The sequence below is a fragment of the Moschus berezovskii genome, chromosome 11 (genome assembly GCF_049115385.1).
Source record: "Moschus berezovskii isolate FMDL1 chromosome 11, NW_MosBer_1.0, whole genome shotgun sequence".
In the NCBI taxonomy this organism is placed as follows: domain Eukaryota; kingdom Metazoa; phylum Chordata; class Mammalia; order Artiodactyla; family Moschidae; genus Moschus; species Moschus berezovskii.
In genome coordinates, this window is record NC_142470.1 from 10,603,802 (window position 1) to 10,619,987 (window position 16,186).

A 16,186-nucleotide genomic window follows, 5' to 3' on the forward strand; every position below is an offset into this window, starting at 1 on the left:
AGCTTGAGTACCGTGTCCACCTGATCCAATCAGCTTATGGCCAAGGGGGTGGAGTCACAGGTGGGGAGCACAGACCCTATTACAGAAAGCCTTAAAATGCACTGTATTGTTTTATTTTCGGATTCTTCTATTTCGGCGTCCCAATCCTGGGTGTTCATTGGAAGGACTGATTCTAAAGCTGAAACTCCAATACTTTGGCCATCTCATGCGACGAGTTGACTCACTGGAAAAGAGTCTGATGCTAGGAGGGATTGGGGGTGGGAGGCGATGGGGACGACAGAGAATGAGATGGCTGGATGGCATCACCGACTCGATGGACATGAGTTTGAGTGAACTCCGGGAGTTGGTGATGGACAGGGAGGCCTGGCGTGCTGTGATTCATGGGGTCGCAAAGAGTCGGACACGACTGAGCGACTGAACTGAACTGAACTGACTGTTATGTTTAGGGCTTCTCTTGTGGCTCAGCTGGTAAAGAATCCGCCCACAATGCGGAAGACCTGGGTTCGATCCCTGGCTTGGGAAGATCCCCTGGAGAAGGGAAAGGCTACCACTCCAGTATTCTGGCCTGGAGAATTCCATATAGTCCATGGGATCGCAAAAAGTCGGACATGACTGAGTGCCTTTCACTTCACCGTTATGTTTAACACAAATAATGCTGCAACCCCACGCCCATATTTCCTGCGGATGAATTCCTACGGGTGACTCAGGTAATACTGAGAGGGCCGTTTATTGCCCCTTCGCATAAATGCGCAGCAGCTGGTGGGACGTCTTTAAATGATTGTTCTTGAGGGTTTCAGAAGCAAAAGACAACCAGGCCTCACTGCAGGCCAACCCCTCTGAGGTTTTATTTGGCTTTCTTGCATATTTGTTTAATTAATTATTATTTGATTATCTGATTAATTATTATTCCAGACTCCAGTAATCTATAATGCAAAATCATACAGATGCTGGACTTAATTAAATGGACTTTTTAACCTCATTTGGGAGAAAAAGAGTTTATTAAACAAGAAAAGAAGGTAAAGCGGTTCAAGGCAGCCAGTTGGGACGATGTTTTTTCTTTCCAATCTTTATTATGAGCTTTCAAAACAGGAACGCTGAAAGGACTGCACACCGAACTCCTGCATGCCCTCCAGCAAGATTCAACAATTCATACTTTGCCCACTTATCTCTGCTTCTGTCTCTGAGTTTCTGTCTCCCTCATTCTCTCTCTCTCTATATATATATATGTACACACATATATCGGAGAAAGCAATGGCAAGCCACTCCGGTACTCTTGCCTAGAAAATCCCATGGATGGAGGAGCCTGGTAGGCTGCAGTCCATGGGGTCGCTACTAGTTGGACACGACTGAGCAACTTCACTTTCACTTTTCATTTTCACACATTGGAGAAGGAAATGGCAACCCACTCCAGTGTTCTTGCCTGGAGAATCCCAGGGACGGGGCAGCCTGGTGGGCTTCCGTCTATGGGGTCGCACAGAGTCGGACACGACTGAAGTGACTTAGCAGCAGCACACACATATATGCTATATATATCACATATTATAAATTATACATATAAAAATAGATAGCATTTATATATATGTGTGCTAAATTGCCTCAGTTGTGTACAACTCTTTGTGACCCCATGGATTGTAGCCCTCTAGGTTCCTCTGTCCATGGGATTCTCCAGGCAAGACTGGAGTGGGTTGCCCTTTCCTCCAGCAGGGGATCTTCCTGACCCAAGTGTTGAACCCATGTCTCTTGTGACTCCTGCACTGGCATAGCAAGTGGGTTCTTTACCACTAGCACCTCCTGAGAGAAAAAAAGAATGCATATATAATATATGTAAATTACTTTCCTGGGCCATTTGAAAGCGAGTGACAGATGTCATGACCTTTCACACACAAATTTCTTTCCATCTCCTAAGAATAAGGACATTCTTCTACGTAACTACAGTGCTATTATTATGCTAAGAAAATTAACAATGATTCCGCAGTTCCATTAAACATTTCAGAAGGACTAATTCAAATTTCAGGGAGACTAATTGCCATTGATAAGCAATTTCAAGAAATAAATAATATATGTAAAAGTACTCAACATAGTGTCTGGCACACATAGGAACTTAGTAAATGTCAGCGTGCCCCGCTACCACCACCCCCCGACACACACACACACACGAATTTCCATCACCACCATTTTTAAAACCACTAAGTAACCACAAACAGCATGGTTCAATGTGCAGCAGACGTCAGAAGAGCACGGCCAGACCGCCGGTGCCCCAGACAGGGCTCCCCCAACTCTTCCCCGCAGACACTGAAAGCAAGAGGAAAATTGCTGGAAACAAAAGACAGAGTCACAGGGCACTGAACTTGGCCTCACCAGCCTCCTAGTAATGGCGCCAGGGAGAGGATCGGTGCCAGCCAGTTCTACTCAGCCATGATGTGGCAGACAGAGCTGGGCTCCTGGCCGGGGTCCCTCCACTTACCAGGGCAAGAGCGGGGTTTTTTTTTTTTAATTGTTTTCAAAACAGATTTCATGTGGTCCCAAAATGAGACCATGATTGTAAATTAAAGTGTAATTAGCCTTTACGCTTTTATATTCATTAACTCTTCTCTGTTAATGATGCTAGGCTGGAGCAGAAACCCTGCATTATGAAACCACATCCAGGAAATAAAATAGTGATTTAGATAATGGCCACAATGTATTGCTACTTACACATAATTAAACAAATGCTCCATTTAAACTTGGAAACATGACTGAATGTTGATTAACCCTCGCCCAGCAATTCTGCTCGGAACTGGGGAAGGGGAGGCACCATGAGCTCGTCCGTAACAAAGTATCTGGACCAGTCACGTGTGCCCTCTACATTGCAAGCCATGCCCACCAGCCCCACCTGTGCAGGCTGGGTGGCTGCAGGTCTCGTGCCAGGGAGTGTGGCCGTGGATGGAGGTGACCATGAAAGTTATCCCAGGACCACTTAAGAAACCACCACACTAAGTGAAAGAAGCCAGACACAAAAAGACAAATAGTGTATGATTCCAAATTTATAGAAACAGAAAGGAGAAAGGTGACCCCCCAGGGGCAGAGGCTAGTGCTTAATGGCCACAACATTTCAGCTTGGGGTGGCGAAAGATGATGAAAGATTCTGGAGACGGATGGTGGTGATGGCTACATAACAATGTGCACACACTTAATGCCACTTAACTGCATCCTTTAAAATGGTTACATAGTAAATTTCATATATAATTTACCACAATTTTTTAAAGCTTATTTAAAACATTAGGAAAAAAGGAAAAAGTCACCACACCCCAACTCTGCTGCTCACAAATACGAAAAGTCTGAATCTCACCTTCTCAGAGATCAGTTCACACGGTTCAGCACTGACTCTGACAAGACCTGACTCAAAGTGAGGAAAATGGAAAATTTTTTAGGTTTTAAAAATTATAATGAAGTGTTGCTTAACATATAAGTAATTCAGACATGTATTGACTAAAAAGTAAAGTTTCTGATCCTCAAACCCACTCCCAAAAAAGAAGCACCCAATAATTTTTCTGTTTGTCATTTTTTCTACATGTAGCTTTTCCACATAATGTGTTGCTTTGCTGGGTCCCCCAGAAGCAGACCCTGGAATAAGAAAGGGAGGGCAGGTGGGAGATGTGGGAGGTGATCCCAGGAGAAATGAGTGGGAAATAAGGCAAGGAAAGAGAAGGCTAAAAGGTGCATGACCTTATCTATTATTTATTGCTGCATAACAAGTTGCTCCAAAATCTAATCGCTTCAAACAATCATCATTACTTGACTGTTGATTCCTGTGGGTCGGGAATGCAGACAGTAAGGAAGAATTGCAGCTGCTCCACCAGGGTCTGAGGCCTCGAACGGAAAACTGGAGTCATCATGAAGGTTGCCTACTCACACATCTGATAACTGATGCTGGTTCTCCTTGGGGGACCTAGCTGGGTTGTGAGTTGAAATGCCCACAAGTAGCCTTTCCAGGTGGCCTGGGTTCCTAAAACATGGTGGCTAGGTTCTAAGAGCAACCACCACGTGAGTGAGAGAGAGAAAGGGGTGGAGGGCGGCGACAGAGAGAATGAAAGCCAGAAACCACATTGCCTGTTGGGACCTGTCTAAGGAGTCACATCGTATCACCTCCAGCACTGGTGATGAAGGTCTGCCCAGGCTCAAGCAGGGAGGAATGTCAATGACCCATTGTAACAAGAACATGCTATTGTTGTTTATTCTCTTTAAATCTGTTCAACCCCGTGGACTGTAGCTCCTCTGTCCATGGGCTTCTCCAGGCAAGAATACTGCAGTGGATTGCCATGCCCTCTTCCAGGGGATCCTTAACCCAGGGATCGAACCTGCATTTTTATGTCTCCTGCATTGGGAAGCGGGGGTTCTTTACCACTAGCGCCACCTGGGAAGCCCAAAAAGAGCATGTGGGAAATAAGATCTGCCATAGCCAGGCCAGGTACATTTGCAGGCAACTGGTGCTTGATTCCAGTAGGGACCTCTGGGAGGTAGCCTGTCACCCTAATACTTATGGGGCGGTCACTATGGGTCAGGCTTCCCAGGTGGCTCAGTGGTGAAGAATCTGCCTACCAAGCAGGAGACATGGGTTCAATCCCTGGGTTGGGAAGATCCCCTGGAGAAGGAAATGGCAACCTGCTCCAGTATTCTTGCCTGGGAAATCCCATGAACAGAGGAACATGGCATGCTACACTCCATGGGGTTGCAGAGAGTCAGACACAACTTAACAACTAAACAGCACCACCACCATGGGTCAGGGACTGTGCTGAACGCACACGTATTCTGTCATTTACTCTGCAGCAGCCACTACCACTGCCCCCATAATAAAGATAAGGCAACTGGGGCTTGGAGAATACCAGGCAGACAGCCCATCCATCCACCAACTCCCATCTTTCCTGCGTCCCATACACACAGCTAGAGCACATCTCCCAGTGTCCTCATGGTTAGGTGTGACCGTATGACTGAACCGTCTGCAATGAAATATGGGCCACAGTAAGGGGTACCCCATCCTGGCCGGGGCCATAGGTTGTCCCCCATGCGCCTATGTGCCCCTTCTCCTGCCTGGCCAGAATCAACATGCAGCCTTGGAAAAACACCTGTTGAAGATGTCAGGCTCTTTCTCAGAGTGAGTCCCTGAATCGCCTCATGGAAGAAACCCCCCACCCATCATTTATCTCATCCCCCTTCAACCTGGGACTGTTAAGCAACAAACAAACCTGTGTTGTGTTTACGCATTATGTGTTTGGGTCTGTTTGTCACCACAGTGCAATCTAGTCTAACACAGGTGTATAGTATGAGACAATCCTCTAAAACTGCCATGACAACTTTGTAAATCAACAATGGTCAAATGTTAGTAATTCCTGATAATTCAGCCTCACACACTCAACTCGTTTCACTCTTTCACTCCTGCATAGTGTTCCACTTATTATTTAACCACTTATTCAACCACTCCCCCTTTGATGAACATCTGTGTTGTTTCCAATTTTTCATCCTTACAAATAACACTGCAAGGAACACTCTTAAATATTTATCATTATGAGTTTTATGAAGCTGTCCATCAGACAGATTCCACAAAGTAGGTCTGCTGGGAAGGTGCTGCACATGAAAAAATTTTATATGTGTGTGCCCACTTTAGCAGCATAGATACTAAAACTGGAACAATACAGAGACTAATATGGTCCCTGCACAAGGATGACACAAAAACTTGAGAAGCATTCCATATTTTCATCCTGCAATAAACCATAATAAAAGAATATGAAAAAGAATATGTATGTATAATATATATTGTATAACTGAACACTTTTACTGTATATCAGAAACTAACACAACATCATAAATCAACTATATTCAATAAAAAAATAAATCTTGGGACTTCCCTGGTAGTTTAATGGTTAAGACTCCAAGATTCCACTTTGGGGGCACAGGTTTGATCCCTGGTTTGGGAACTAAGATCCCACATGCCACACAGAGCAGTCAAAAAATAAATACATAAAATATCTTTAAAAAATAAAATAATAGTCATGTGACAGTTTAAATAAATAAATCTTAATGTATAGCACAGGGAACTCTGCTCGGTATTATGCAACAACCTAAACTGGAAAAGGATTTGAAAAAGGAAAGATATATGTATATGTATAACTCAATCACTTTGCTGTGCATCTGAAATTATCGCAACATTGTTAATCCACTATACTCCAATATAAAATAAAAGTTTAAAAATAATAATATAGGACTTACTATGTGCTAGGCAGTGTTCTGTGTTCTTTACAAATATTACTTAATCCTTACCACAACCCTGTGAGGTAGGTACCATTATTATCCCACTTTATGGATGGAGAAACAGGCCAAGAAAGCCAACTTGCTCAAGGTCATGCCCCTGCTACGCGGTGGAGCTGGGATTTGAGCCCAGGCACTGGGCTCTGAGTCTCTGTTCAGAAGTACTAAGTCCTCTGCATGTGAGAGTGAGGCCTGCCCTAGAGAGGCCCCTCAGACTACAGTGTGGCAGCTGGGACAGCCCAGGAGGCCTGCACTCGTCCCACTAAGGAAAGATGAGCAAATAGCAGCAAGGTCGCTGCCACTGTGAGCACTGGGCCTGCCCTGGGGAAAGGGCTGCACATGACTTTTTTTTTAATTGCTTAATCATGTCCAACTCTTTCTTTGCAACCCCATGGACTGTAGCCCACTCTCTGTCCATGGGATTCTCCAGGCAAGAATACTGGAGTGGGTTGTCATTCACTTTTCCAGGGGATTGTCCAACTGAACCTCGGTCTCCTGCATTGCAGACAGACTCTTAACCATCTGAGTCACCAGAGAAGCCCCGCGTGTGCTTAATAGAAGACAGCTAATAACCTCAGATATGTGGATGACACCACCCGTATGGCAGAAGGTCAAGAAGAACTAAAGAGCCTCTTGATGAAAGTGAAAGAGAAGAGTGAAAAAACTGGCTTAAAACTCAACTTAAGATCATGGTATCTGGTCCCATCACTTCATGGCAAATAGATGGGGAAACAGTGGAAACAGTGGCTGACTTTATTTTTTTGGGCTCCAAAATCACTGCAGATGCTGATTGCAGCCATGAAATTAAAAGACGCTTACTCCCTGGAAGGAAAGTCATGACCAACCTAGACAGCATATTAAAAGCAGAGACATTACTTTGCCAACAAAGGTCTGTCTAGACAAACTATGGTTTTTCCAGTTGTCATGTATGGATGTGAGAGTTGGACTATAAAGAAAGCTGAGCACTGAGGAATTGATGCTTTTGAACTGTGGTGTTGGAGAAGACTCTTGAGAGTCCCTTGGACTTCAAGGAGATCAAACCAGTCCATCCTAAATGAAATCAGTTCTGAATATTCATTGGAAGGACTGATGCTGAAGCTGAAACTTCGATAATTTGGCCATCTGATGCGAAGAACTGACTCATTTGAAAAGACCCTGATGCTGGGAAAGATTAAAGGCGGGAAGAGAAGGGGATGACAGAGGATGAGATGGTTGAATGGTATCACCGACTCTATGGACACGAGTTTGAGTAAACTCCGGGAGCTGGTGATAGACAGGGAGGCCTGGCATGCTGCAGTCCATGGGGTCACAAAGAGTCGGACACGAGTGAATGACTGAACTGAACTGAACTGAAACCTGAGTAACTCTCAGGAGTCCTCTCCCTGATTTTCTTTATTCTCACTCAGACTCCTGGCATTATTTGTTTGTTGGTCCCTGGAATTAGACCAATCTGAGCATAGCCAGTAGCTTTGTGCCCTTCTCTGAGCCTTTGTTCTTTTGTCTAAAAAGTGGGGATAATAACAGAACTTACCTCAAGTTTGCAAAAGTAACACAAGAACAAACTAAGTGTTTGTACCACAATTTCAGCCACTCACTCAAGAATTTCTAGAGCCCCTGCTGTGTGCCCTTCAGAGCAGTGGGTCCCTCTACCCCACAGAGAAAGGCTCCCCACACCCCCACAGAGTCCAGCCAGGATACAGGTTGCCCCAGGAGTCCAGCTCAGGCTGCTGAGCAGGCTTCCGTGGTGAACAGTGATGGTCAGGGAGGCCTCTAATCTAACAGATGAGTAGTAAGTTGGGGAGTTCGAGGGGATCCCTGGCCCAGGCTGGGACAGGAGGGGCTGCTCTGAGGAGCCAGCATCTAAGGGGGAGGAGTGTTCTGGGTGGGGGGCGGGGCAGCCCGTGGGAAGATTCAGAGGTGAGAGGATGACTTTGGACTCAACTTAAGGAGGCTGCACCATATCCCAAGGGCAATGGGAAACCATGGAGGGATTTAGAAGTATCCCTCCGGCCCCCTTGTAGAGCATGGGCCAGAGAGGCTGAGCTTGGAGACAGGGGTGAACTCAGGAACTAGGTTTCTGTTTGTGTCTCCTGTTTATACCACGAAGATTAATCTTAACCTGAACAAACCATCCTCCTTAACAGCAGAAGTCATCCGAGTGGCTTCATTGGTGGTTCGTGTGAACAAGACTCTGTGCTTTTTAATGCAGGGGCTGCTGGTTTGATCCCTGGTCAGGAAACTAAGACCCCACATGCCACATGGCCAAGAGAAAAATGTTAATAAATAATTTTTATCAACTCAAAACAAATTAGCAGGAATCACTCTAGAAATCAAAACCTAGAAACAGCCTGAAGTGAGGGCAAAATAAAAACCTCACTCTTTCAGATATGTGCCCTGGGTTCGCATCTGCACAAGCCTTGTCCTCCGTCATGAAGGCATGCCTAACTCCACCTGTTTCAGTCCTCCCTGCTTAGCACCCCCTACAGGAAGTCCTCCAGGATTCACTGGCTGGCAGGGGCCTCGCTGCCTCTGAGCTCCCTGCCGGGTCTCTTCCTGGGTTCATCCAAGGGTGCTGGACACATTCACCCATGTGTGTTCTGGTCACTCACAAGTCAGCTCATCTCCACCTCCCTCCTCCCCAGGGTCATGCTCAGTACCAACGGCCGCGGCTAGTCTCCCCCCTGTCTGATTCTTCTCCCAGCTCTCCTAGAACCCAGCAACTATCATTCGCTCATTCATTTATTCACCCATTTCCAAACATACATTGCACGCCGCTCTGTTCCAAGCGTGTGCCAGGTGCTGGTCACACCGTGATGAGTCGGGAGACTCAGCCCAGCATCTTGGAGCTCACAGTCTGCTGGGGGAGGCATAGCAGCCAACGGGCAGGTGTGGGGAGGTGCTGGGACTGGGGAAGCCTGGCCTGGAAGAAGGAGAGAGGGGAGATGCAGGGAATATGCTGATGGTGTTAACGGACGTTGCTCAGGATGCCTTCCTGCATGGTGTCTGTACATGAGGCGGGAAAGCAGAGGTGAAGCAGTGATCTTTACTCTCTCAAGGTCACAGTCATCAGATGTAGAGATGGGCAGACCCAGAATCGCGGTCCCACTTGTCCTCACTCCCCTCACCTCTGCGTCTAGTTCCACGTCCTGCCTGCTGGCCCTGCTGACCATCACTAGCCCCTTGCCTACCTCCAGAGGCTCAGCCAGGAACCCCCAGAGGCCACAACTCCCAACAGGTTCTGGACGTGCCCAGCTTCTCAGATTGGCTGTGGAGGATCTTTCTCTGACCCTTCAGTTCCCCCTCTGGACCTTCATCTCCTCCCACTGTCACGTCAAACCTAATCCCCATAATAAATCCATATTCCATAATACTCACAGGGCTCTGCCTCCCGACCCAGCGCTGCCTGATACAGTGATTGGCGATGGTGATACTTCCAGTGGAGCAGAACTGTAAGGAGGGGAGGCTGGCATCGATGCCCTAATCTGTCGATTTCAGTTCAGTTCAGTTCAGTTCATTTCAGTCGCTCAGTCGTGTCCGACTCTCCGCGACCCCATGAATCACAGCACGCCAGGCCTCCCTGTCCATCACCAACTCCCGTAGTACACTCAAATTCATGTCCACAGAGTCGTTGATGCCATCCAGCCATCTCATTCTCTGTCATCCCCTTCTCCTCCTGCCCCCAACCCTTCCCAGCATCAGAGTCTTTTCCAGTGAGTCAACTCGTCGCATGAGGTGGCCAAAGTATTGCAGTTTCAGCTTTAGCATCAGTCCTTCCAATGAACACCCAGGATCGATCTCCCTTAGAATGGACTGGTTGGATCTCCTTGCGGTACAAGGGACTCTCAAGAGCCTTCTCCAGCACCACAGTTCAAAAGCATCAATTCTTCAGAGATCAGCTTTCTTCACAGTCCAACTCTCACATCCATACATGACCATGGGAAAAAACCATAGCCTTGACTAGACGGACCTTGGTTGGCAAAGTAATGTCTTTGCTTTTTAATATATTATCAAGGTTGGTCATAACTTTTCTTCCAAGGAGGAAGCGTCTTTTAATTTCATGGCTGCAATCAGCATCTGCAGTGATTTTGGAGCCCAAAAAAATAAAGTCTGACACTGTTTCCACTGTTTCCCCATCTATTTGCCAGGAAGTGATGGGACCAGATGCCATGATCTTAGTTTTCTGAATGTTGAGCTTCAAGCCAACCTTTTCACTCTCCTCTTTCACTTTCATCAAGAGGCTTTTGAGTTCCTCTTCACTTTCTGCCATAAGGGTAGTGTCATCTGCATATCGGAGATTATTGATATTTCTCCCAGCAATCTTGATTCCAGCTCGTGCTTCTTCCAGCCCAGCGTTCCTCATGATGTACTCTGCATGTAAGTTAAATAAGCAAGGTGACAATATACAACCTTGACACACTCCTTTTCCTATTTGGAACCAGTCTGTTGTTCCATGTACAGTTCTGACTGTTGCTTCCTGACCTGCATACAGGTTTCTCAAGAGGCAGGTCAGGCGGTCTGGTTTTCCCATCTCTTTCAGAATTTTCCAGTTTATTGTGATCCACACAGTCAAAGGCTTTGGCATAGTCAATGAAGCAGAAATAGATGCTCTTCTGGAATTCTCTTGCTTTCTCCATGATCCAGCGGATGTTGGCAATTTGATCTCTGGTGCCTCTGCCTTTTCTAAAACCTGCTTGAACATCTGGGAGTTCACGGTTCACATATTGCTGAAGCCTGGCTTGGAGACTTTTGAGCATGACTTTACTAGCGTGTGAGATGAGTGCAACTGTGTGGTAGTTTGAGCATTCTTTGGCATTGCCTTTCTTTGGGATTGGAATGAAGACTGACCTTTTCCAGTCCTGTGGCCACTGTTGAGTTTTCCAAATTTGCTGGCATATTGAGTGCAGCACTTTCACAGCATCATCTTTCAAGATTTGAAATAGCTCAACTGGAATTCCGTCCCCACCACTAGCTTTGTTCATAGTGATGCTTTCTAAGGCCCACTTGACTTCACATTCCAAGATGTCTGGCTCTAGGTCAGTGATCACGTTATTGTGACTATCTTGGTCGTGAAGATCTTTTTTGTACAGTTCTTCTGTGTATTCTTGCTACCTCTTCTTAACAATATCTTCTGCTTCTGTTAGGTCCATACCATTTCTGTCCTTTATCGAGCCCATCTTTGCATGAAATGTTCCCTTGGAATCTTTAATTTTCTTGAAAAGATCTCTTGTTTTTCCTATTCTGTTGTTTTCCTCTATTTCTTTGCATTGATCACTGAGGAAGGCTTTCTTATCTCTCCTTGCTATTCTTTGGAACTCTGCAGTCAGATGCTTATATCTTTCCTTTTCTCCTTTGCTTTTCGCTTCTCTTCTTTTCATAGCTATTTGTAAGGCCTCCTCAGACAGCCATTTTGCTTTTTTGCATTTCTTTTCCATGGGGATGGTCTTGGTCCCTATCTCCTGTACAATGTCACGAACCTCTGTCCAGAGTTCATCAGGCACTCTATCTATCTCTATCAGATCTAGTCCCTTAAATCTATTTCTTACTTCCACTGTATAATCATAAGGGATTTGATTTAGGTCATGTCTGAATGGTCTAATGGTTTTCCCTACTTTCTTCAATTTCAGTCTGAATTTGGCAATAAGGAGTTCATGATCTGAGCCACAGTCAGCTCCTGGTCTTGTTTTTGCTAACTGTATACATCTTCTCCATCTTTGGCTGCAAAGAATATAATCAATCTGATTTCAGTGTTGACCATCTGGTGATGTCCATGTGTAGAGTCTTCTCTTGTGTTGTTGGAAGAGGGTGTTTGCTATGACCAGTGCATTCTCTTGACAAAACTCTATTAGCCTTTGCCCTGCTTCATTCCGTGCTCCAAGGCCAAATTTGCCTGTTACTCCAGGTGTTTCTTGACTTCCTACTTTTGCATTCCAGTCCCCTATAATGAAAAGGACATCTTTTTTGGGTGTTAGTTCTAAAAGGTCTTGTAGGTCTTCATAGAACCGTTCAACTTCGGCTTCTTCAGCATTAATGGTTGGGGCATAGGCCTGGATTACTGTAATATTGAATGGTTTGCCTTGGAAACAAACAGAAATCATTCTGTCGTTTTTAAGATTGCATCCAAGTACTGCATTTCAGACTCTTTTGTTGACCATGATGGCTACTCCATTTCTTCTAAGGGATTCCTGTCCACAGTAGTAGATATAATGGTCATCTGAGTTAAATTCACCCATTCCAGTCCATTTTAATTCACTGATTCCTAGAATGTCTATGTTCACTCTTGCCATCTCCTGTTTGACCACTTCCAATTTGCCTTGATTCATGGACCTAACATTCCAGGTTCCTATGCAATATTGCTCTTTACAGCACCAGACCTTGCTTCTATCATTGGTCACATCCACATTTAGGGGCATTTTAAGGACCTGGCTGCTGGGGTGGTCCATTGGTGGTCCATGGCATGCAATGTGAAGCCATCACTTAAGTGATCACCTTTTGACCATTGGGGTGATGGCCTATAGAAGGCTCTGGGTGACCGAGCAGCTGCTGGCATAGAGCGTACCTGGAAATAAAGGACCATGGGGTTGTTCGTTTGCTTCTAAGTGCACCAGAAAACTTAAGGGGGAAAGATGAGCTCAAGGTCTTCAATTCCCAAAGTCTCAGTAAACAGCCAGAGGTTCTCTTTGTGCCTAGAGAAACTCTAGTGGCCAAGGGATAATGCTTCTCAGACTTAAGACCCGGCAAGTTTCAGGGTATCAGGCACACAGTGTGACCCATGAGGAGGCGTGTGTGTGTGTGTGTGTGTGTGTGTGTGTGTGTGTGCATGCTCAGTTGTGTCTGACTCTTTGTGACCCCATGACTGGAGCCTATCAGGCTCCTCTCTGTCCATGGGATTTCCCAGGCATGAATACTGGAGTGGCTTGCCATTTCCTCCTTCAGGGGATCTTCCTGACCCAGGGATTAAACTTGTGTCTTCTGTGACTCCAGCACTGGCAGGTGGGTTCTTTACCACTGCGCCACCTGGGAAGCCCAGAGAAGGCGTAGTACATGCCAAAGAGCTGCAAGATGTCTCCAGTGTATATGAACAGGGAAATGTGTCTGGGAATGGACACTAAGCAGCGCATTATAATGAAAGGAGTATCAGGTTGAAGTGGGTGGCTGCATTCATCAGAGATCCTGCATTCCTCCTGTTAGCTCAGACAGCTGGGGATGGCTCTAAAACGGTGGTCCCAAGCCTTTTTGGACCAGGGACAGGTGTCATGGAAGACCACTTTTCCATGGACTGGGGGTGGGGTGGTTTCAGGATGATGCAAGCGCGTGACATTTATTGTGCCCTTTGCTTCTATTACTATTGCATTGCGATATACAGTGAAATAATTATACAACTCCGCATAATGCAGAACCCGTGGAAGCCCTGGGCTTGTTTTCTGCAACTGGACCATCCCATCTGGGGGTGCTGAGAGACCAATGGGGAGTGGCTGTAACGTGGCCTGGGGCTTGCTCTAAAGGGTTGCTCGGTTGATTCATCGAAGGCTGGTCCCAAGGCAGCCTACACTGAGTGAAGCTGAGGGGCCAGGATCCCTTTAGTGGTGTAGAAGGAAGGGTCCAAAAGACTCGAGGCTGCTCAAATGCTGAGTGGACTTTTTTTTTTTGCTGCGCCATTTGACTTGCAGGATTCCCCACCAGGGATCAAACCCAGACCCTCGGCGGTAACAGTGTGGGGTCCTAACCACTGCACCACCAGGGAATTCCCTGAATGAATTTATTTAATTTCTGCTCACCCACCTCACCACCTCACTATTTCCCTCCAGTCGTGGAGGGTGGAATGCAGGGGAATGGAATTATTAGTAATCGATTGATCGATCAACCAATTATGGTGCTCCCAAGACCAAAGTAAGTGGGCAGCAGCCTAATAAAATCTTGATTTGCAGAAGCAGGAAAGTTCTAGGTCTGCTGGACAGAAGTCTGAACTAAAGCAGCATAACAGAGAATGTGAGTCAGTGCCCACCCATGCCAGGACCAGGCGTTTCATGGACACAGAGCCCCTTGAATGAAAGAGGAGGCTGGGGTCACTCGAGGAAGGACCCTACACAGCCAAGACTGTATACTATGCATTCTCCTCCTGGTGTCCCCTGTGGGACCTGAGGCCTGAGTGACTGAGTGGGCTGGAGAAGGCGAAATGCCAGCTATTTGAGAGATGATGCTGGTTCTGAGTTGACACTAATTCCGGGAGACCCAAAATGGTCCCGTCAGAGTAAGGGCTTCTGGAGGTATTGTGGATATCTCTGCTGTGTAACAAACCACAAACATTGTCTTATGCCCTGTTATCTCATGGGTGAGGCGTTCAGGCAGGACTCAGTGGGCATTCTCCTCCTTTGGGTGTCAGCTGAGATCACTCAGTGGCACTCAGCTGGCAATGGGCTGTTTTGGAGAGTCTGAGACAATATCTCACATGCTCATTGCTTTGGCTGCCACGGCTGGTGGGCAGGACTCAGCTGGGACTGTTGATGAGGCCTGGCGTGGATGTTCTCAGAGCAGCCATGATTCTTACTCAGGAACTCCAGGTTCCATAAACAACTGAACAAAGTCAGCAAACAAGGTGAGAAGTCCATCGCTCAGAGGCCTAGCCTTCAAGGCCACATAGCATCACTTCCTTTATACTTTATTGGTCAAAGGAGCCACAAGCCCACCCAGATTCAAGAGGAAGGAACACAGACTGCACATCTTGATGGGAGTAATGTTAGGAATGTGTGATCATGGTTTTGTGCTGAGTTTGAGAGAGTATTTACTTGTTTCTTTATTCTTTAGCAATGTTTATTGGCGTTTAGCTGTACAATGTTGTGTTAATTTCAGGCATACAGCAAAGTGAATAAGTTACACATACAGCCACTTTTTTTTAGATTCTTTTCCTGTATAGGTCATTACAGAGTATCGAGTAGAGTTCCCTGTGCTATACAGTACGTGCTTATTAGTTACCTGTTTCATATACAGTAGTGTGTATATGTCAACCCCAATCTCCCAATTTATCCCTCCCACCATTCCCACTTGGTAACCCTAAGTTTATTTTCTACATCTGTGAATCTATTTCTGTTTTGTAAACAAGTTCATCTGTACCATTCTTTTGGATTCCATACATAAGTGATATCACACGCTATTTGTTTATCTCTGGGTATGGGCATGTTTTTAAAATACTCTTGGGAATCAATCAGGTAACTAGGAGAGTCTTGTTCACATCCAGCTCATTTGGACCCAGCGGATCCCTGAACACAGCTCGGGGATACTTTCCCAGTTCTGAAAGCACCTGGGAGGAAAGGTGCATTGTGGAAGAAAGGCCAGATGGAAGGCCTCTCCCAAACGGGTAAACCAGGAGCAGAGCACATTCCTACTGGTGCCTCCATCGAGGACACCGCATCGTGAGGGGGCGTCCATTCCTACCACATCCCCTTTCAACTCGCCTCCTGGGTCCGCACAGAAGACCTTGGAGAATGGCGGTAGGTGAGCATCCGCTTCACCGTGTGGCGATTGCCACTGCAGCTATTGTTCTCACATCATTTCTTGGCTGGAGCTCACGATCAGTACATCTTGTGCCTCTTCTCTCTTTTTCAAAAAATGTTTATTTTATTTATTTGGCCATGCCAGGTCTTAGTTGCAGCACTCGGGATCTTCAATCTTCGAAGAGACATGCAGGATCTTTTGTTGCAATGTGTGAACTCTTAGTTGCAGCATGTGGGATCTAGTTCCCTGACCAGGGATCGAACCCGGGGCCACCTGCATTGGGAACTCAGAGTCTTAGCCACTGGACCACCAGGGAAGTCCCTGGGACCTCTTCTCTTGGCAGCAGTTGTTTACGTCCAGTGGGTGGGGCCAGTAATACACCTTCAGCTTTCCAGCCCTCTTCCAGAGTCTAGAC

The 16,186-nt window shown here is 46.3% G+C and overlaps 1 non-coding gene across 1 annotated transcript; it reads left to right on the plus strand.

Moving 5' to 3' along the window:
• Positions 1–5,628: 5,628 nt before the first annotated feature.
• On the plus strand, positions 5,629–5,732 carry LOC129540184 (U6 spliceosomal RNA). Its single transcript, XR_008682632.2, has one exon. It is a non-coding gene; the product is annotated as a U6 spliceosomal RNA (small nuclear RNA).
• Positions 5,733–16,186: the final 10,454 nt, after the last annotated feature.